Source organism: Crocodylus siamensis, chromosome 5 (genome assembly GCF_052110815.1).
Source record: "Crocodylus siamensis isolate JL-2025a chromosome 5, ASM5211081v1, whole genome shotgun sequence".
NCBI classification, from domain to species: Eukaryota; Metazoa; Chordata; order Crocodylia; family Crocodylidae; genus Crocodylus; species Crocodylus siamensis.
Window position 1 is genome coordinate 118,501,503 of NC_143399.1, and position 22,915 is coordinate 118,524,417.

General features: G+C 45.9%; 1 protein-coding gene across 5 annotated transcripts in view; it reads right to left on the minus strand.

The window, feature by feature from the left end:
- Positions 1 to 22,915, minus strand: part of HECW1 (HECT, C2 and WW domain containing E3 ubiquitin protein ligase 1) — a 406,215-nt gene that overhangs the window by 341,248 nt on the left and 42,052 nt on the right. The window contains exon 2 of one of the 5 annotated variants that reach the window (XM_090050045.1): positions 20,758 to 20,862. The exons of the other annotated variants lie outside the window; for them this stretch is intronic. The gene's annotated coding sequence lies outside the window, so the exon portion shown is untranslated. The remainder of the gene's footprint in view (positions 1 to 20,757; positions 20,863 to 22,915) is intronic. 5 annotated transcript variants of the gene reach the window in all.

The following is a 22,915-nucleotide window of genomic DNA, read 5'->3' on the forward strand; positions in this document are numbered from 1 at the left end:
GTTCCTTCTGAGAGAAGAACTTCCAGATCTCAAATCTGAAAGATCTCGCTTGCAAGATTTGTATGCACCTCTCCCAGTCTGGTTTGGGAGCAGACGGGTGTTTCTTAATTGTTCTTCTGTTCAGCTCCCGGCCACCAGGAGCCACGCAGAGGAGCAGCTAATCTTTGGCTCCCTGCCTACTCCTCAGACTGGAATCACCAATCTGAGGAGTGGGTAGGGCAAGGGCGGGCAATTATTTCACGCGGAGGGCCACTTAACCAGTTTTGGCAGGCTGTCAAGGGCCACATGGGTAGCCTGCCCCTTGACAGGTGCCCCATCCCCGGTCACCATCTTGGGACCAATGTCCCAGAGCCAGCACTGGTGGGGTCCAAAGTGGGGTGCAGGCTGGGCTGGGCTGCACCAGCAGGGAGGGAGGGAGAGCTGGCCCGGCTCCATAGAGCCCCTGCTAGTTGGGACCCCACGTTCCTGCCACCCTGCTCTGGGCCCCACCGGCACTGACCCCGGGAACACCAGTGCGGGCTCCCCGCCCACTCATACCCAGTGCCCTGCCAGCTCCACAGTACAGGCTGGGGGAAGCACACAGCCCCAACCCCCTGCTTGCAGCAGGGAAGAAGCTAGTGCTGAGCACAGGGAAAAGCAGCCCCTTGCTCACCCCATGGCTGGTGCTCACAGCCCACACAGGGCTGTCTGGAGCAGGCTGGGAGCAGGCTGGAGCAGGCTGGGAGCAGCTGCAGCACAGGGCACCAGCCACATGGTGAGTGAGGGGCTGCTCTTCCCTGTGCTCAGCACCAGCTTGGCAGTGGGGTCAGGTTACAAGGTGGTACTGAGCATGGGAGGAGGGGGAAACCAGCCCCTTGCCTGCTGTCCCACGCTGCAGCTGCTTGCAGCTGGACTGGGGCTGCCTGTGCCTGCTCCGGACAGCCCTGCGTGGGCTGCAAGCAGCTGCAGCAGGGAGCACTTGCCATGGGGTGAGCAAGGGGCTGCTTTTCTCCATGCAGGGAAGGAGCCCAGGGAAAAGCTGAGTGTGGGGGGGAAAAGTGGCCCTTTCCCCGCCCCATGGCCAGCCACTCACAGCCTGCACAGGGCTGTCCGGAGCAGGCACAGGCAGCCCCACATGGGCTGTGAGCCACAGGGCAGGGAAGGGGCAGCTTCCCCCCCAGTCCGCACTCCTTCCCTGCCTGGGGTCCCCCCCCTTTACCTGTGGCTCCAGCATGGGCAGCCACATGCTCCCAGGCCAGAAGCCCTGGCTGGGGCTTCCAGCTTGGGGGCTGGGGCAGGCAGGCCCCACTGTTGTTGGAAACCACCAGGCTTCCCCTGGGTCCTACTGCCCTCAGTTCCTGTTATTTTTGACAGGAACCAAGGGCAGAGAAATAATAATTTTCCAGATTTTTTAGGGGCCCCACGGGCCGGCTAGAATGGCCTCACAAGCCGGATCCAGCCCACGGGCCATATTTTGCCCACTCCTGGGGTATGGGGTTTGCAGCATTACTCTTGGAGCTGTACAGAGAAGCAGCCCCCCACTGCTCCCCAGACCCCCAGTCTGAGGAGTGGGCTAAAGACTTTGCCCCACTGCTCAATCCTCCCAGGAATGAGAGGAGCAGAGCAGTTGCTGCTCCCCAAGCTTTCCCCAGACCAGGATCACCCCTGTTTCAGGAAGATGCGAAGAGCAGAGGGGAATGGGCAGTTGCAGGCTGATGCCTATATTGCTCCCATTCCCAGAATCATTTCTAGCAGTTAGAATTTTCCACTGCTAGAAATGAAAGACTGTCCATGGCCTTAAAAGTAAGGACCAAGATCTGAAATATAGCTCTTCTAAAAGTTGGCAATATGTTGTTCAGCCAGTATTATTTCTAGGACTTGTGACAAAAAAAAAATCCTTCCATTACAGTCTGCTCTTGTCTCACTGCAGCGGACTCTAGCTTAACTTTGATGCTGTGCAAATAATATGGATCTCTAGGAACAAGAGACCTCAGATGGAGTTTGTTTATTAGAAATACTCCATGTTTTCCCTCAATGATTTGCAGCACTCTTTATTATTACTATTCAGAAAAATTTGGAATGAGGTAAAAGCAATCTTTCCTTTAATTTCCAACAGCTGATGTCCCTGCTGCCACCCTGTATGAAAGTGGGTTATTCTTCTAATAGAGATGGCTTTTCCCTTTTCTTTGTGACACACCTGAAGTCTGCCAAACTTATAAAGAAAATTAAAAGGGCCATTACATAAATTCATTATACAAACAAATATGTTTTCAGTTTTTCTGCTCATTAAAACTATCTAAGTTTTACAGTTACCATTTGACAGTCGGACTTAAGGCATACAAAACAGCAGTATGGGGCTCAGATCTACTCTCATATATACAAGTCAGTCTCCCACTGAAGCCACTAGCAGCTAGATCCATGTGGAGGCAGAAGAACTGGGCCTGGTGAACAATAACTCAGTTGGCTATCCTTAATTAAGGGATGGGAAAACTATATATTCCTGGCACAATATAAGGGCCAAATATCATTCATTACATAGCAGGCCTTTCTCAACATGTTTGGTGCACAAATAGTCAATGTTTGATAGTGGCATTATAATATGAATACAGTCATTTTAAGTGACTGGTCTTGTTCTGAACTATGAGACTTCATTAGAAATTCTGTTGAATTAGTAATCAGGTCTTTAAATTATGGTTGGTCAAAGCAAATAATAGCAGTGCAAATAATAATTTTTCCTTCATTTAAACACAGACACTACACCAGGGGTTAATAACCCCCACCACATGTGCTATAGCATGGCATTTGAGGCCATTTTGCAGGCCACACAGCCCAGGCTGCTAACAGTAGGCAGGCTGCAAACAGCTGCTTTGGAGTCCAGAGCCCTGACCCAGCTTTGTGGCCAGCAGTGGCTGCCCATGCACCTCAGGGTGCATGGCAGGGAAGGGTCCTAGGGCAGTACAGCCCCAGCCCCTTCCCTGTCTTGCTCCCTGAAGCGTGCAGCTGCTGCCAGCAAGGAGCCGGGCTGTGGCTCCAGACCACAGGGCAGCTGCCAACGGACTCCAGCTGCCTGGTATGAGCAGCCCAGGCTCTGTGGCAGGTGACAGGGGCCTGCCCAGAAACCAGGCTGCTTGTAGCAGGCAGCTAGTCACAAGGCTGCAACTGGCTGCACCGGGGTCCAGAGCCCCAGCCCAACTCATTGCTGGCAGCAGCTGTATACATGCCACGGGGAGCACGTCAGAGATGGGGCTGGGGCTGCACTGCCACAACAAGGATCAGCCCTTCATGGCTCCCCTGCCATTCGTCCCTGGCACACCAACTTCTTCCAAATCCAGGATGGGGGGGTTTCAGCACTCGGCCCAAAAACACTGCTGACCCCTGCACTATACCAATAAGAGAGAGAGAAGTTTTTGAGCATCCAAAGGGTAACATTTGTACTAGTATTTTTATTGGCAGACAAAAATGTGGATTTTTTTCTCCTTTACTCCAGGTAACATTTCCATGTTTGTACAGTTACCTGGTCTTTACTGTACTGATTTTCCCCCTACATTTCTTTAGATAGATCATGAACTCAGAAATTCCCGCTTTAAAACTAATGTAGTGCTACACTGAGGATTATAATGTTTAAAAAGATAAGGAACACCCTTTTTTTTTTTAAACGGAAAAAGCTGAGACTCCAATTGCCATGAGGTTGCTGAAAGAGATAATATAGATTTAAGTCTGTGATATCATAGTACACTTATGAGACAAAGCTCTGCCCTTTGTTTGATTTCAGCATTGCTTACTTCTTAGTTACCAAGCTCTCCAGGTGGCATTTATATTTAGATGAGGCAGAGGAGCTGAATACATGGGGGCCCGAGGGCCCTGGCCCTCTCTCAGGAAAAGGGCTGTTACCTGTAATTCATAAAACTTTCCACATGTCCATCATCCTAGCCCCCCTACCCCTGCCCCTCCCAGCCAAAAATAAAAGTTAATGCTTATGGGACAAGCCATCTAGTGGAAACTCAGCTCTGGACATAGTTTGACTGATATTGGGCACATCTACATGAGACACTACGTCACTGTAGCGACAAGCTACAGCGCAGTAGCTTGTTACTATGGCGACATAGCATCAGCAGGCACGAACCGTGACACCAAAACTACTGCACAGTAGCAACAAGCTACTGAGCAGTACAATGGGAAAAAACCTATGCAGCGTCGGGACTGTGCACTAATGCCGGCCACTGAACAGTCATTTAGTAACAACTACATAGTCTGGCACACATATAGACATGCCCCCTGAACTGCAGTTCCAGTCCAATTTACACATTAAATTGGAACATTTTATAAACAGGGTAGAGACACCCTTATTTTAACTAGATAACTTGATAAAATCCTGTTTATGCCATTCACAGGCCCTTAAATTTTATCACAGTCAGGTATATTATCTAAGATGTTGCAGTTTATCTCATTTCAAAGCTCTGAACCCAAAATCAAACCTAATCCTGCAAAACAAGATGGCCAGGTTACCCAACACTTCATATTATCAAGACTCAAGTAGTTTTTTTCCAACACTTACTACTTGGACAATAAATTAAGTTAAAATTTTCCATGGCTTGGGCACAATTTAATTCTGGGCTTTGATTACTTGCAACGTTAAGAATGGTTTTTAACTTTTTTGTAAGTAATTTTTTTAAATACGAGAGATCATAAACCTGTTTTTGTATCCATGCACTCTGTATGCTGCCCCGCTTAAAGGAAACACCACTACTGCTCAAGTCCAAAGCTTTCTAGGTCCCCCTGCAAAAAGAAATCCTGGCACATCTACCTTTGGTATTTATATTCTTACCAAAAAAAGCAGGGGAGGGAGAGAGGGGTAACATTTTAAAAGTGCCCAATATCACCTGCCTAATTCTGCTCCCAGTAAAGACAGTGTTTAAATTTTCACTTGACCTCAAGGAGAACAGAATTATGCCAGTGCTTTTGAAAACTCTACAGTAACATAATAGTGGGCTAGATACTCACAAACCTATGCACAAGTTATACTTGCTTTTTAACCTTTGGACCCCATTCATTTGTGAAGATCTGGAGCCCTGTAGACTCTGCAGATATACATTGATTCCGTCATTTTTACCCAGGCAAAAACCTCACGCTACTCAATAAAATACAATTAGCTGGCAAGCAGATTGATATCGCATTCAGTTAATTGGGACAATTGCCAGGGAATAGATACAATGAGTATTTCAGAGACCCTAAGCAGACAATTAATGGCACATGTCGCCTGTTAAAACAGCATGCTTTCTGAGCTGATTGCAAGTTTATTTACAGTCGTCAACAACACCCAGTATACACTTTTCTCTGTGCACCTTCTCTGCCCACAACAGAAAGCTTTGCTATGACATTACAGCCGATAAATGAGTTAATACTTTCCTATTATGCTCTGCCCTCACTCTCACTTGAGCTCCGATTTTGCCATCTGTTACAAGCACTTTTGGCTTAGTGCCCAAAGGTCAGGAACAAAATAACCCATTCAGCACAAAGAAAGGCATGATAGAACAATGGGAGAAGAAAGGCTGAGATTTACAGGTTGCAGGTGTACAGCTACATGAATTTGTCCATAGTCAAACTGCTACACCCATAATTACTAAGCAGAACCATACCAAGTGTCACTAGCTGCAGCAGCATGCAGTTAAGAGATTATTAACAGATTATTAGCTATACCCTGAGTGGATACAAAGCACTGATTCCAGGCTCTAACCAGCCTCTTCTATTGCCCCTAGCCAGGCAGTGTCATGGTAAAGAGCTGCTATCTGAGCAGAGCTTTCTAATTAAAAAGACTTAATGCTTTGCACAATGCTTATTTTTCAAGTTCTGCATGAAATAAAAATGAATATCTCCCAGCACAATGTTTTCCTCTGAGCCCTTGATAATTAGGGCACTCACTTAATTTTCACATTTTCTGTTTCTACAGGGGTGTGTGCCAATTAGGAAAATTCGACAGCTTTCCTGCCTCTCAAGTTTTTGAAAAATCCATGAAGCCAACTCAGAGCTGCCAGAAAGTTCCATTTATTTTACAACAAACATTAAATATTAAGATACCTATAAAAAGAGATAGATTAAGAGCTGTATCAGTAAGAGATAGTAAGAGCTAGTATAAGGCAATGACTACACAACCATGAGTGGTATACATCCCATTCTGACCCCAACCCATAGAGGATATGGCTCTGTTACAGCTCACAGCTGATTCCTTAGCTCTGGTTTCAGAGGTAGCAGCTTTTGGAGGCGATGCCTCTCATTCAGTTCCTAGTAGCCAGGGGGATAGCTGTCAAACCCACACTGTCCAATACGACTGTAATTGGCCATATGTAGGGGCACGAGGAGGTTTTTCACATTTTGTGATATCAAACTCAGTTTTATGAAGAGAATCACTTGTGAAATGGACCAAATCTCGGACGACTGACACCCAGTCTAAATACCGGTCTAAACCTCCCTTGGTAACTGCAATGCTGAATGGCCCTGAAGCTTGTGGTATTATTTTGTCATTTAGCTATTCATATCTGCCTATCCTGTGTACACTCTACTGGTCTCAGTATGCTGCTGTGGGAAATCCCATGTCAGTCTTGTCACGTGCACAGCACAAAAATAGGGCAGAACCTAATTTTGTGAAACAAGCTCCTGCTTACCACTGTATTTAAGCATGCACTTAATTTTAAGCATCTAAGCAGCACTACTAAGGTCCTATACTTAGTATCATGAAAAAAGCTTAATACTTTGTTGAACTGAAATCATAAGCCATAGGAAATTCTAGCCCACATAGCTAAAGTTAAGTAAAAAAAAAAAAATCAGGATTTATGTCCCTCAAGAAATTCCAGTATTTCACAATTGCTTTCTTCAGAATACATGAAATACAGAAACAAAACAGTTCAACTTTCCTACAGAGAATGTTTCAGTGAAATAAACTAAATTTTAAAAGTTTTCCATTTAGTCAGCCTAAAAGTGCCAAAATGCCTTGTAAGAATTGCACTCTGGGTTTCTTATACCCTCATTCTTTCCTATAGACTAGTATCCCTAGCTGGGTTTTTTCATGCACAGTGACATCCTGTTAAACGGATACAAAGGAAGTAAACTGTGTGGGTGTGGCCCACATAATACATTGAGAGCTGCAAGTGTGGCCCATTATGGCAAACAGGTTGAGAACCGCTGATGTATAAATTACAAAACACAGGATCTTGTCTGAACTCAAAGGACATCTTTACACATGCTGCGGGGGGACGGGGGGGGGGGACTTTAATTACAGCAGATCAAAGAATAACTCTAATTAAAGCACCTGAAGCATCTTGTGTGTTCAGTATCTCACACATCAAAATGGCAGTGGTGCTTTAACTAAAACTTGTTCAACGAGCTGTGGTTAAAGTGCCCTGTTGGCGCAGTACAGGATAGGGCTGCGGACCTTGGTGGCCTTGTGCTTGTCTGAACTGGACCATGGGGATGCGGGCTCACCCAATCCAAACACTCCACTATCACCCAATTCTTTCCTGCCATGACTTGATGTTCAAGGATACTTTATTAGGAAGGTGGTCAGTTCTGCCATGGATTGACTCAAATGCACCAGGCTTGGTCCTTCTTCTGGGGCTCCCACCCCTCCTATACCCCACCCATGCACCACCCAAATATTAAAGCATCAGTCTCACCCTTAGACCTCAACAGGTGACCTCTTTCCTTTCTTTGAACTTATAGGTTCGTGGTTGCCTTAAGCCCATCTCCAAGGTATGACGGCCACCGTGGCCCTAACAGTCATCCTGTTGGAGCATCATGAATGTAAGAAGAACTAAAGAACACAGGACATGCAATGTGAACTTATGTAAGTCTCTCAGTCTTTTGGGCCTTCCAGCTTACAGGGGGAGTCTTTCTGCTGCAGTGCACTAGGCTCCGGAGGGGGGTGGAGTTTCATGCAGGGCCTGTTCTCTCCCAACATAAACAAGGAACAGAAAAGGACCCTGGCTGGGCTCACCTCTCAGCAGTGCAAAAGCCCCCAACCCTGGGCACTTCAGTGTAAGCCCCAGCATCTCCCAGTGGGGCCTGAGCACACCTGGATGCAGGAATCTTCTTGGCCCTAACTATGCAGGCCCAGGCTTTAATCCTGTATCTCTCCCCTTAGCCCAACCTGTCACTGATTCCTCCCCTTCTTGGTCCTGGGGTCAGGGGCCAGCCTAACCAGCTCCCCTCTGACAATCCCCCCACAAAAAAGGGAAAAACCCCATAACCTCTCACGCCAGCTTGTCTCCTGGCAAGGCTTCCTGCGAGCTCCTGCCACTTCTGCTGTAGGCCGGCATCCCCTGGCTTACTAGAGCTCCTCCATGCTGGAAGGTAGCCAGCTCCCCTTCCTGTGGAGTCTCTCCTCCAGCATGCCGGTGTTCCTGCATTGCTGCTCCCTCGTGGAGCCTGTTCCACCCGCCTTCCTTTCTCAGAGGCAGGCTAGAAATACCCGAACAGATGCAGGGAGGTCCAATCTGGACCTAACAGCTGCTAATAAACCATGGATCCTGCAGGATCTTCTGTTCTTTTGGCGATGCTGGCTCCAGTGAGTCAGGTGGGTCTTTTCCTTCAGCTGCTGCAGGTTCAAGCATGGCTTTTCTTCTCTCTTCACCTCCCCCCCCACCATTTTGAAGTGTGAGGATGCTGCATACATGAGACATGGAGGCTGCTGGAGCGTATTAATTAGCACGCTCCAGCGGACACAACTGATCGAGTCTGCTCTGATGCGCTGTAATAACATCCAAAAGGGACCTGGGGGGTGACAACTGACCAGAGGATGAATATGAGCTGTCAGCTTGATGAAGTCACCAACAGAGAAAATAGAACTCTGGCGTGCAGCAGCAGATGTGTCGCCAATAGATCCAGAGAGGTGCTCCTCCCGCTCTGGTCTGCATTAGTGAGACCACAGCTGGAGTACTGTGTCCGGTTCTGGGCACCACCCTTCAAGAAGGATATGGACAAGCTTGAAAGGGTGCAGAGAAGGGCCACCCACATGATCAAGGGTCTGGGGGATAGGCCTTATGAGGAGAGACTTCAGGATCTGGGTTTGTTCAGTCTGAGTAAAAGAAGGCCAAGGGGTGACTTGGTAGCTGCCTACAAATATTTCAAGGGAGAACACCAGGATCTGGGAGAGCAACTTTTCAGAAAGGTACCCCCTGGGAGGATGAGGACCAATGGGTACAAGCTAGTCACGGAAAAGTTTAGGTTAGACATACAGAAAAACTTCTTTTCCATACAGGTAACCAAAATCTGGAACACTTCCAGCAGGTGGTGCAGTTGCCTTCCCTGATGGTGTTCAAGATGAGGCCGAACAAGTACCTCGTTGATCTCGTTTGAGCCCATTACCTCCTGCCCATGTGGCAGGGAACCAGACTTGATGATCTTACAGGTCCCCTCTGGTCCTTCTTTCTATGATTACAACGCATCAAAGCAGCGTCCCTGCACATGTTCAGGCACCCAAATAATATCTCTTTTAGAAAAGCATATGAATCCTAATTTAAAATTTCCAGTGACAGAGAATCCACTACAACTTGTGATTGTTTCAATGGTTAATTATTCTGAATGTTAATAATTTGTGTCTTATTCAGTCTGTATCTTGGAATAACTTTGCTTGCTATATTAAGAAGCCCTCTATCAGATTTCAGGTCCACCCTTGGTAGGTAAGTGGAGGGTAATCAAGTCCTCCTTAGCCTTCCTTCATCGACTAACTAGGCTGAGCTCCTTGCACCTTTCACTGTAAAGCTTGCTCTCCAGTCATTCTCATGACTCTCCTCTAAATCCTTTTCAACTTCCAACATCCTTCTTGAACTGTTGTCACAAGAACTAAACACAGTATTTCAGTAGTGGTCACACCAATGCAAATTACAGAGGTAATGTAACTTCCATATTCCTAACATGGTATTCCCCTTTATACATCCAAGGATGGCAATAAACTATTTCCATATGTCATGCTGGGAACTTAGGTTCAGCAGATCATCCAACATGATTCTCAAGTCCTTCTCAGAGTTACTGCTTCCTAGGATAGTGTCCCATATTAACAGAACTTGTACTCTTTATTCTTAAATTATAGGCTTTATAGCTGGCCATATAAACAGTACCATATGCTTGTTTCTAGCCTAACAAGCAACCCAGATCATCCTGTAACAGTGAACGCTTCACTTCATTATTTGCCACTCCCCCAGTGTATGTCATATAAAAACCTTAAACATCATTAATGTTTTTGCATTTTATTCCAGATCATTCATTAAAAAGCTACCCCTTCAAGACCAAGCTAGAGATATACCTGCTCCTTTTTACACTTATATTTTGAGACCTGAAAGATAGCCCGGTATCAATCCATGTAATATGCATCAAGTTGATTTTGTATCCCTCTAAATCAAACCAAGACAGTACCAAGCCAAACAGAAGACTAAGTATACTGCATCAGCACTCACCTTCATTAATCAAACTTCTAACATCAGAGAAAAATAATGTTAATCTGGTAAGATTTATTTTCCATAAAACCAGGTGGACAGGCATTATATTACCCTCCTTTTATTCTTGACTAATCCAGTCCCAGACATACCATTATTTTGCTGCGATCAATGTCAGACTGACATGCTTATAATTACTCAGGTCACTCCATTTACCCTTTTTAAACATCTCCACAACATCAGCATTCTTCCAGTCTGCTGGGTCTTCCCCAGAGTTCTAATGACATTATTACAAAATCCACAGCAACAGTCCAGTGAACTCCTCAGCCAGCTCTTTTGAGATTTAAAATGCAAGCTGTCTGAATCTGCAAATTTAGAAGTGTCTTGACTATAGCAGCTGGTATTTAATATCATTCTGACATAAGCCACCCAAACACACTATATTACATGTTAGGCAGAGGTAATTTCATGATGATTTCATTCAAAAGGAAATAATTCTGCTCACTTCAATCTACCAAACTCTTTCAAATGAGGTCAAAATGATCTGAAATTGCTCTGATTTTCTGAACCTCATCATCGGTAGCCCCTTGCAGTCGAGGATGATGGTCTTCCATGACTGCCTTATCTGTGGTTCCAAAGATGGCTGACAAGGCCAATCCAGGACTGACAAATTCTACTGCACCTTGGGCATGTGTTTTCATGCAGGATGGCTGGCTCTGGATTCTTGGTTTGGGCCATGTAACACTGTTTCTGCAACCTTCACTTTTCCATCTCCTGTTGTTGTCATGAGGTTTCAAAGTACTGAGAACCTTGCAGCAGACTCTTCCTCCATTTGGGGTGGTCCTGGGTGATAGTCTCCCAGGAGTTGATGTTGATGATGTATTTTTTCAAATTGGCCTTGAAGCACTCTTTCTGCCTTGGCTGAGCTGGGAGAATAAAACTTGTTTTGGGAGTCTGGAGTCAGACATCTGGATGACATGCCACATCATCCAAGCAAAGGTGAGGTCAGACCATCATCACCTTGATGCTCGTGTTGTATGCCTGTGAGAGGACACTACCACTGCTGCATCTGCCTTTCCACTGGATTTGAAGGATCTTCCTCAGGCAGTGTTAATAGTAATTCTCCAATGACTTGAGAAGCTCCTGTCTATTGTTCAGGGTCTGTACAGTGAGGTAGGGATTATGACTTCTTGATAAACAATAATCTTGGTTTCAACTCCTGATGTTGCAATCTTCAAACACCTGCTTCCTCAGGTGTCCAAAGGCTCCAGTTGCATGTTTGAGGTGATGTTGGATTTCTTTGTCAATGTACACCTTCTGTGAAAGATGGCTTCGGAGGTATGGGAAATACTCAACATTCTCCAGAGTCTCACCATAAATCTTAGAATTGCCAGCACTGGAGGCTGCTCATTAAGAGCTTGTTAAAGACCTCAGTCTTCTGAATGTTATACATCAGTCCCATTTTCTTGTATGCCTTGGTAAAGATGTTGAGGAGTTCCAGTATCCTTATGATGCTGTAGTATGTGCTTATTCAGAAGCAGATCTTCAGGCAATTGTCTGAATTTATATATTTAGGCAAAACTGCAATTTTCCCCCGGGAAAGAAAACCCCTAGATTTTATGGACGGTACGTTTCCAGTAAAAATAAAAAACAATTTCAACCTAAAATTCCTGAACTGTTCTAGAATCTGAAAATGGATGGTAGCCTAACTAGACTCTGCAACTCAGAGATCTCTTCATTCTTAATCTTACTCCCCAGTGTGTTCTTTTCATCACTAGCTGATCTGTAGCAATACTGTAAGCTCCTTGGAGCATGAGGGAAAAATGGTTTTTTTCTAAGTGTTGGGACAGTACCTTAGAGCAAGATGACCCTCTTCTGTTTGACAACTCAGGAAGGAAAAAAAATGGCACCCAGTTTTCCCTTGTTCTAATTCCAGTTACCCCTTTTATACCTACCATATACTATATTATATTTGGGACTGCTGCCCTCCTGGGAGAACTATCAACTTGTTCTGGCTGTCTCCCAAAACACACCAGTGAAATCTCTCCAGGGTGTTATTAGTTGTACAGAAAAGCTTTCACTGTGCATCCCTGTGGCTAAAAATAGAATAAAAAATGCTGTCAAACACTAAAAGCTAGAATCAATATAGATGCCTTTACACCTGGCTCCTCTGCTGCATAAACTTGTGCACCCCCCACAAAACACACACACAGACACACACAAAATCTGTTCTGCTCTACAGGCCTCTGGGGCTTTAATAGTGGCAGCAGTCCTGTGAGAGTGGGACAAGAGTTTACAATTTGCTTCAGTATATCAAAACATGAAAATCAAAGAAAGAAAAAGCAAGGGGCTGAGATTCACAAACAGAAATAAAGCCAGTTTAACTGTGGGGATCATTTACAGAGAAGAATCTGTGCAGAAAATTTGTTCCAGACCTCACGATGGAACACTCTGCAGTTAATGCTGTGGGCTAAGAGTCAGGAAACGAAAGTTGTATTCCTAACTCCTTGCTCTGCACAATCTTAAGCAAGCCATGAAGGCTTCAAACTCTGTTTCCAGGGCCCAGGAAATGTACCTTGCAAGAGGAAACATTCAGGGCAAGCAGTAGGACTCCATCCCACCAGCTAAGAAACAGAAATTAACATAGAGATGTTCCACATAACCTACAAGACCCTAGTAGCCGATCCAAACTTCTTGGGCTCTCTTTAGGAAAACCCCCCCAGAAAATCAGTACACAGTAGACCCTCCAGCCTCTCCCCACCTTCTTGCCCTGTTACATCTTTTGTGGGTGCACCTGCACAAGGAACCCCTACGTAGCTCCGCTCTACACAGCACAAGAAGTATATTCCATGACTACAACACAGTGAAACCACACGGTCATAAGGCTTTCAATACCAAAAAAAGGGTGGGGGGGAGGGGAGCTCTGACTCAGTCTTTCTGAACATCAGTTTCTACCTCTGCACAATAAGTATATTAGTTATACAGGTGAGATGCAAGGTTAAATATACAAAGCTCTTGGAGCTCTTCAGATGGAAAGCAAAAATGAAGTAGAAGGTATAAGGGCTTATCCACATACAGATTGTTCTACCATTTTAACTAAGTCATTATTTTTTTAAATAGCTAAGCAGTCTAGTTATATCACTACAAACCCCAAGGTACAAGCCCTATCTGCACAACTAACTAGACTATATCCACTGTGGGCTGCATTCGCTTAGCTTCTCAATCTGGTTTCACAGCCCATGCAAGTTCTATGCTACACTTCTAGCAAAAGCCAGCCAATGTAGCTTAAAACTGGTCTGGGATGTCTATATCCTCAAGTCACCCAATCCTACTGGTCCAGCAAAACTATTCCTCTCCCCAGCAACTCTCACCTCTCCTAATCTGCAATTAGAAGTCAGAAGGATGCAATTAAAGAACTATTCTTAGCAAATCACTCATACAACTCATCATTGGCTAAAAATAACTGTTTTGTTAAGGGTATAGAAACACATAGGTATTTATAAGAAAGTGATTGAAAATAGTATTTTTGGCTAGGGACAGATATTACACATACACTGATAAAAGTGATTGGAAACCAGTTCAAATCTGTAACCCAACAGAATTTTAGTGACATAAACTGCTTTCAAAATGACCAAAACTGGTTTAAGATAAACCTGGGTGGATGTAGTATCAAACTTAACTGATTTAGGTGAAATTGGTTTATTGAACATCTCTCCCAGATCCCCTCCAGGTTCAAGTTAAACTCACAGTCCCTCAGCATCCCAGGATGCTTTGTACCTCCCTGCAACACCTCCATCCCCTTCTCTGCAGGGTGAGCATACTAGCCTTGGCTCAAACTGTTTGCTCCAGCAGAGCAGGGAGGTGTGCTCTAACACCCACTGGCTTCTGGCCTGGACCACTATAGGGAAGTGGCTGCATTTCTGGAATCAAATGGTGAATGTCTGTTCACTGGCTTATTGGTTCAATCTACACAGTTTAGACTATCCTGCAAAGATTGAATCAATTCTGCCTCGGGCTTTTTGACTGTCTGTACTTAGCCTTTAACTGTAAAAGAAATAAAAAGAAATCCAACTATTTGTGAGGATTTGCCTGAGTGGGCAATGGGAAGATGACAGAAATGCAAGGGGATATTTTACTCTTTAAAAAAAAATTGTTATTTTTTTGTATGTACAAGTACTTAAAATGCAAAGAGCAAAATCAAATATGCTATACCAGAGACAATTTCACATCCACCCAACCAGCCATTTTTGTCATTCAATGTTGTTCATCTTTTCAACAGAATGTTACTTTTTTCCCCTGCCACCTTATTAACCCTTCTTTGATGTGTTTACAAGGATTAAGGCTCATCTCTCTTGGATTTATTATATCGAGTGGGCTTTTTAGAAGATGGTGCTTAAACAATAGTGATTAGTGCACTAGAAATGCAAGTTAAATAGGTTAGATATTCCCTTTGGTGTCTTACAAATGTTAATTCAAAAAAAGCCAGGCACAGACTTTACATATAAACTAGAGGTACACTGATACATCAGTCCCATATCAGATCGGCCCTGATATACAGAAAATTGACAGTATCAGCAATTATTTTTTTTGGCTGATGTGGCCAATAATATTGCTGATAAATGCCTTGTGCATGTGCGCAGCTGCAGCACAACACACAGATGGTCAGGAGCACAGCCTGGCAGCATGGAGAGCAGCTGGGTCCGTCTGGTAAGTCTGTTGTGAGGAAAGGGGCATGGGGGGACAGATTGAGGCCCCTGCAGTGAGGGAGAGAGTGGGGCTGGGGCTGCAGCAGGGGCTAGAGCTGCTGGCCAGGGCAGGGTGCAGGACAGAACCACAAGCGGCTCATCTTGGGGGCAGGGGGAGGAGGTGGTGGCTTCCTCTGCTGCACGCACCCCAGGAGGGCATGGGGGACATATGCCCCAGATCTGTGCGTGGGGTGAGGGTGGGCTGTTGCTGCGGGCTGAGGCCATGGGCAGCGCCGGAAACTTCCTGGCAGAGAGGTTGGGCCAGAGCTGCACTCGGGGCAGGTGATGGTGGCAGCACTGGGAGGGGGGGCTATAGCAAATTTTGGGGTAGCTGCAGCCCACTCCCATAGTCCCCCTCCCAGCACCACCTCCCCCCACCCCAGGCACAGCCCGGCCCAACCCCCCACCAGGAAGACATCAGCGCTGCCCCTGACCACAGCGGCAGCCTGCCCTCACCCTACACAAATCCAGAGCACCTCCCCCCCATGCCGTCTTGGGGTGCATGCAGCAGTGGGAGCTGCCCCCCCAGACAAGCCACTCACAGCTCCATCTCACACTCCACCCCAGCTGTGGAACTCCAGCCCCACTCCTGCCCCTGCTCCAGCCCCACTCTCTCCCTCACTGCAGGGGCCCCCACCACACCCCTTTCCTCCCCCTTCGCCCCTTCCCTCACAACAGACTTACCAGCCAGACGCTGCCCTCCAAGCTTCCCAGCTGCATATCAGCAATCAGATCAGTATTGGCCAATATGGCTTATTAAAAATTGACCGTTGGTATAGGCCCAAAAAGTCTCTATTGGGCACCCTTAATAAACAAAAAGGTGACCAAAAACTGGTATAACCTATAACAGAACAGAAGTTCAGTGCACACACACTGGTTCACAAATGGTGGAACCTGGTCTATGATAGATCTGGATGGATGTAGTATCAGACTTAATCAAACTTCTGCACCAGATCCCCTATCAATACATGTTAGGTTGCTATCCACTGGCATCCCAGGAGCCTTTGTGGCCCTCCCCCGTTAGGCACCCCTCCCAAGGAGACATGCTAGTACTCACTGAATGCTCAGCTGCTATGGGTTATCGCAGGCCCAAGCTAGTGCAGATGCAGGCAGTTGTTGGGGGAAGGCTCATGATGGGCAGCAGAGATAGGATCACTCCTTGGAGTTTGGCATCAGCAGCAGCTGAAGGGCCCAATCTTCCTTCTACAGAGCTCCCCTGAAAGTTTTCTGGGCTGCCAGATACATCTTGCCTGCTGCCACTGGTGCTGAGCCTCCCAAGCTGCCTGGCACATCTTGCCAGAGCTCATCACCAAGCAGCAGCTGGCAAGGTGTGCCAGGCAGCCCAGGAGGTTTGAGCCATGGTGCACTAGAAATGCAAGGTAAATAGGAGTGGGGACAGAGCCATGGAGTGGGGACAGAAGACTGTAGAAGGAAGGATCAGGTTCCTCAGAGCCTGATCCTTCCTTCTGAGGAGCCAGGCCACCCCTGATTGACTGTCAGGCACACACACCTAACCCCTTGCTGTCACCACAAAACTTTCCTCATGCTCAGCTCTAGGACTCCAGGGGTCACCATGGCACACTGGGAAGCCCAGCTGGCAGGGGAGTATGTGCCATGGTGACCTGCTCTGGGGATCTCCTGGAAGTGTAGGGCTGGGTGTGAGGGAGGGTCCATGGTGACAGCAGGGGGTTGGCGGCATGTGCCTGACAGCCAATCAGGGATGGCCACCACTCAGCTGCCCTTGGTAATCTCCAGCACACTACAAGGCATGTGGGAGCACCTTGCCCCCTGTCTTCTGGCTTCAGTCAGCATAGACAGCTTCCTGCCCCCTTCCCAGCCACCACCACCAAAGGGCGAATGTGCATTCTGTTCGCTCCCAATCCAATCTACGCATCCTAGAGAAACACATGAAGGCTTGATCAATTCTGTTTTGGGATTTTTAAATGTCTGTAGTCAGCCAAAGCATGTAGGTGAAACAGACAACATATAACTTTTATAAGCTATGGATTTTGAATAAGTGGATACTCAATAAAATAGGGAACAAAAATTCATTCATCCCAACAGAATAAAAGTTGGTTACCGACAAATTTATCTGTATATTGGAATGATAAGCAATAATCCCCGTCCCAATCTTAAATTATAAAAGAGTCCTCTAGTCATGAGCTGAAGACTCACCTTTTGGGAACAAGTCTGTCTCCCAACAGACAATTCAACCATTTTGTCCATTAATGAGGAAAACCTGGGTTCCATTCCAAACCAAGGCTCCCCCAGAGCATCCAGCCGACTTCTTGCCAAACTCCTGGAATACACTTTCTGTGATTTTTCTAGGCACATGATGCCTGAGCTTGCACCTGCTCTGACATATGCCCAATCAATATCCTTGTACAACCATATATGTACAAGAAAAGAAGTTCAAACTACCTTTGCCTACCAGCCTTGAGCTCCTCTGGTGGCTGGAGCCTTCTTGGCTTCTTACTCTGGCTTCCAATGTAAAAAGGACATGCCTGACATGTTATAGTCACAGCAACCTTCTTGGCTACCCTATGAGCTATGGCACTGCATGCCACAGTTCTGTCATGGTGGACATTTATACACATAAATTTTCGAGCTCTGATGCACCAACGTCTTCTCCGCACGCGAGCTGACACGCGCTGCACTGTGTCGCATGCAGTTGTATAAGTGGCGAAATGCATGTCAGCATGCAGAAAATGGCAGTGGTGCACTTCTGAACTAAAACACCTCCTATGTGTTCAAAAGTGCACCGCCACCATTTTCTCAGCACTGATGTGCATTTTGCCACTTATACAACTGCATGTGCTGCAGCACTGGGCGTTTTTAAAAGCACCTGGCACTGTGACGCAAGCATGTGTAAAAATTCCCTGTGTGCCCCATACATACCCCAAGGTGTGCCCCTGGTAGTCTGTGTTACAGCAAGACTTTCAAAGAGATTTGTAGGAGCCTTATTTACATCTGCCTCCTGCTGGGTTTGCCAATGTGGGGGAATTTCCTTCATTCCATACTTCTCAGGAAGCAACAAAGGGCAGCATCTCACCCAAAGCATATTTAATTAAAGAACTGTTAGCCTGTGCAGCTCCCCACGGATCAGGAAATTTAGTAGTGACAATTAATACTGCCACCCTTCCCTACTTCCCAAGCCCCACATGGCCATATAAGGGCCAGGTCACGCCCCCTCTCCCACACAACTGGATCAGGGTCAGGCCACATCCCTTTCTCCTGAAGGGCTGAGTCACACTGCCTCCATGTCACACAAGCCAGGAAGTCCCCCGCCCCCCTCTATCCTGCTGGTTCAGGTCCTACTGTGCCTACCTCGTGTTAGATTGGGTCCACTGGCTGAATCCAGTCCGTGGAGGGACCTGGCATGACCCATGGGGCAAAAAAGGTTGACAGCTCATGGTTTAGACATGACATGTCAACAGAAATCTTGCCACATCCTCTGACTCAGGCATTTCATCTCCACGGAGGTCACTGTGCAGAGCAGATGACTGTGAAATTCTCCTGCACAGGACTGCTGATGTACTTATGCTGTGGGGCACAGAACTTTTAACTATGCAGTGCGTCACAGAAATGATTTGGCATAAGAGCAGTACACCGATAATATATGACAAGATATATCCCGTTAACCAAAACGAACGTCTGAATTTAATATAGAAATGAGCTATACAATCCTACTGGGTTTTCCTTGAGTTAACAGACAGAAACACAAGGACAGTTAATACTTCCCCTTCCAATTTAGGCCAAACCAGGTGCAGAGAATGACTGGCCTACTCATGTGTATTTTACTGTGCCTTTAAGACAGATAATTTCTAGTGAAAGAGCAATGCGAACTCTTTTGAACAGTACATGGAGCATTATAAAAATGTACGTGTCCTTAACGTTTCTACAGGAAAGTACAACCAGAAAAATTACTTGTTACTACCCTTCACACTGGTTGCAGTGGATAGTTCTATGCTTCCAATTGTCATCTGCTTTATCCAGTACTCCACACTGTATGCAATTTATCTTTAATTGGAAGGAGTGGGTGAAGAGAACACAAAGCAAATGTGGTTGGAGCATACTGACAAGTAAAAACTGGATTACTCAAAATGTTGATGAGCAATTCAGTCTCTTCATATTGTATTTTTAGATTTTCCAATCTCATGACACATGGAACTGCACTGAAATGAGTTTATTTTTACAAATGAGGGAACATATTCACAGTTTTCATTCAAACAGATCTGTTGACAACTCTTTGAGATCTTCAACAATGAACTCACATGCAATTTTAACATTCTGAAATAGGAGAACGTGTAGACGGGAAGGCAAAGCACTACAGTGCACACAATAGATAAAACAAAACAAAAAAAAATGAGCAAAGTTCTATCCTACTCATATTTTTAAAACAGCTTTAAAGTTCTAAAAGAGATACATACACGCTACTTGGGACAAAAATATCTTGATAGTGCCTCCCCCATACATGTTCACTTATGCAGGTGAGTGCAGCTCACTAGCAAGCAGATACAGCCTGCAAAATCCAGTTTTAAAGAAGGTGGTTCACCTTGATACAAGCTTTTAAAAAGAAATAGAGTAGGATAGGTGATTTACCAATACTCTCTGCTTTTTTATTTTGCTTTCAGTTTTTGGATATTTAAGCCTTGACAGGAGCTTACACCAACAATTCAGCCTTTCTTCCTGTTTGACATTATAGTAAAGTTGTAGGCTTGTTTGTGGAATATGACTGTTGCCATGGAAACTAACATAGGCTGCAATGGAAATTATGTCAAATTCAGCATGCCTTTTCTGCAGGATCAAACAGGAAAGCAGATGAGCTGAGAGGAAGAAGTTCCTTGTTGGAACACAAATGTTTTCAGTAACAGCAAATGTAACAAAAGGCTACAAAAGAGAGGTGACTATTAAGTCATCACAACTCATTAGTAGTCGCCACAATGTCATCTGAGATGCCAGTATTCCTTACATTATGATAGAAAATATAGCACTCTCAAAATACCTGTAGTTAACAGTTTAAGTAGTGAACATCAGGTGTGAAAGTTGAACATATATGCTTTTAGATTAGTCTCATAAAAACCTTACTAATTCTCGACTCTTACAATTTAGCTATTAACAAGGAAATAGGAACCTTGCTTTTCTGCCTTATCAATATTATCTTGCGCATGTTCCATAAAATGTATACACCTGACATGCATCAAAACTAAACTGAAAGATACTATGTGCCATACAACACATTTACTGCAGCCAAATTAAAGACCTAGATTATTAAATATGCTTAACGTTAAACATATGCTTGAGAAATTTTCAAAATCTGGGTCTATATAAAAAACTCCATTTTTTGCCTCTTTAAAATGTTCACTATGCAACTTTGATGGCATTATCAGAGCTTTTAACATTTAATTTTCCTGTCTTCTTTAAAGGGCAAAGGAACTAAAAGCCACCACTAAATTGCTTTAAGGATTCGAGGCTGCACAAGCATTTAAACTGCCTTAAATCCTCCTGGCAGTATACATATTTAAGCTCTAGTTCAGGAAAGCATCACTACCCAGGAAAGCATTTCAACATGTGAATAGTCATAAGAAAGAGATTAGTCATGTGCTTACCCATCTGTTCAAGCACTCGGCTTCAAGTGGAACCTAAAAACACACTTGTACATGTTCTTAGTTGGACATGAAGATTCTGACTATGTCCATGAGTAGTTCATCTACCTTCAAAAAAAGTAAGCAGATATGCATGTGTTTGCTAAACCAGGGTCAAAGTTAGTCTTTGTAAGTTTTTTAGGTCAGGCATTGGCAACCTATGGCTTGTTAGCTGGATTCAGGGGACTCTTGTGGCATTAGGCAGCAGGGAGCCTTTGCTTGTGCCATGCTACAGCAAGGCACTTGCCCATGCTACACTGCAGCTAGGCGGTGAAGAGAAGCAACGACAGTGGCTGGGTCCTACTGTTGGCTCACCTTGGACTTGAGAGGTGTCATTCTGGCCTGCTGCCAGAAAACATGGATGACCCCTGGTTTACATCATTACAATATTTACTCCACTGATAATATAGGCTCAAAATTAGGAAAACATATGAATACTGACTGAAGCACTTCTCCTAAAGAGTGCCTTACTGAATAAAGGCCAGGCACTGGAAAAGGTGCACAATGAAAAGAATGCATACAGGTTCACTGCTTCTCTCCTCAGGTTAAACAAGTGAACAACTACCTGTGCTTCTCTGCCTATACTGCTGACATTTTTCAGGCATTTAAAATTTCAACATTCACTAACCTTTTCACACTTTGGGAACATACTTCTCAATATGCGCTAGTGAAGTCTGAAGTTCTGATTGCAGGGAAGTGTTCAAAATCTGAAGAAACTTTTAGAGCTGCACCAATACATCGGTCCGATATCAGATCGGCACCGATCTAAATAAAATTTTCTGCATCAGCAATCACCCCGATGCGGCCGATAATCTGCCCAATAAATGCCTGTGCATGCATGCAGTCATTTCACAGCACACAGACAGTGAGAAGCAGAACCAGCAGTGTGGAGTGCTGCATGCAGCTGGTATGTCTGGTGTGGTGGAAGGAGAGCAGAGAGGTATGAGGGGGGGGCAGATCAAGGCCCCCATGGTAAGGGAGGGTGTGGGGTTGGGGCAGGGACTGCCCAGCCACAGCCAGGGTGGGCATGAGATGGAGGCGTGGCTCGTCAGGTGGGCACAGAAAGGGAGGGGGGGCAGCTCTCGCCACTGCTCTGGGAAGGCATGTGGAGGAGTGTGGCCCTGGATCTGCACAGGGTGGGGTGGGCTCTTCCTGGCTAGGCAGATCCAGGGGCACATGCCCCCCCACGTCCTCCTGGACAAGTGGTGCGAGCAGTGGCGGAAGCCACCAGACAAGCACCGGATGAGCCACGTGCAGTGACAGGAGCCACCCCCCCTCTCTTCCAGAGCCCCCCCGCCACCAACGAGCAGCAACTCTGTCCTGCGCCCGAACCAGCCCATCCCACACCACTCAGATCCCCACCCATGACCCCTGGACAAGCTGCTTGCGGCTCTGTCCCGCAACCCTCCCCACCCCAGCTGGTCAGTGCCTGCCCCTGCCCCAGCCCTAGCCCCATTCCTTCCCTCCACACAGGGGCCTTGATCTTCCCCCTCCACACCCCTTCCCTCCCCTTCCACCACCCCAGACTTACCAACTGGACACAGCTCTTCAAGCTGAACAGCTGCATATCAGAAATTCATAGAGTGTTACGGGCTGGAAGGGACCTTGCAGATCATCTGGTCCAGCTCCCGCACTCTAGGCAGCACGACTATTGGAGTTAGGTGACCCAAAGTGAGGTGACTGTCCAGTCTCCTCTTGAAAACCTCCAGGATAGGTGACTGCATCTCCTCTGGAGGGAGTTTATTCCACAGTCTGGGCACCCTGACTGTGAAGGAGTTTTTCCTGGTCTTAAGCCTGAAGTGGCCTTCCAGGAGTATCCATTGGTCTTGGCCTTCCAATCTCATTTCCTTCTATGACCAGGTGACCTATCACCTGGACAAGGGAGAAGAGATTGATGTCATATATCTTGACTTCAAAAAAGCCTTCCATCTGGTATCCCATGATCACCTCTTGGTGAAACTGGCCAATTGTGGCCTTGGGTCCACCATGATCTGCTGGCTGGGAAACTGGCTCCATGGTCGGACCCACAGGGTAGTAATTGATGGAAGTCAATCATTATGGTGTCTTGTGACCAGTGGGGTCCCCCAAGGCACTGTCCTTGGACACATATTGTTCAACATCT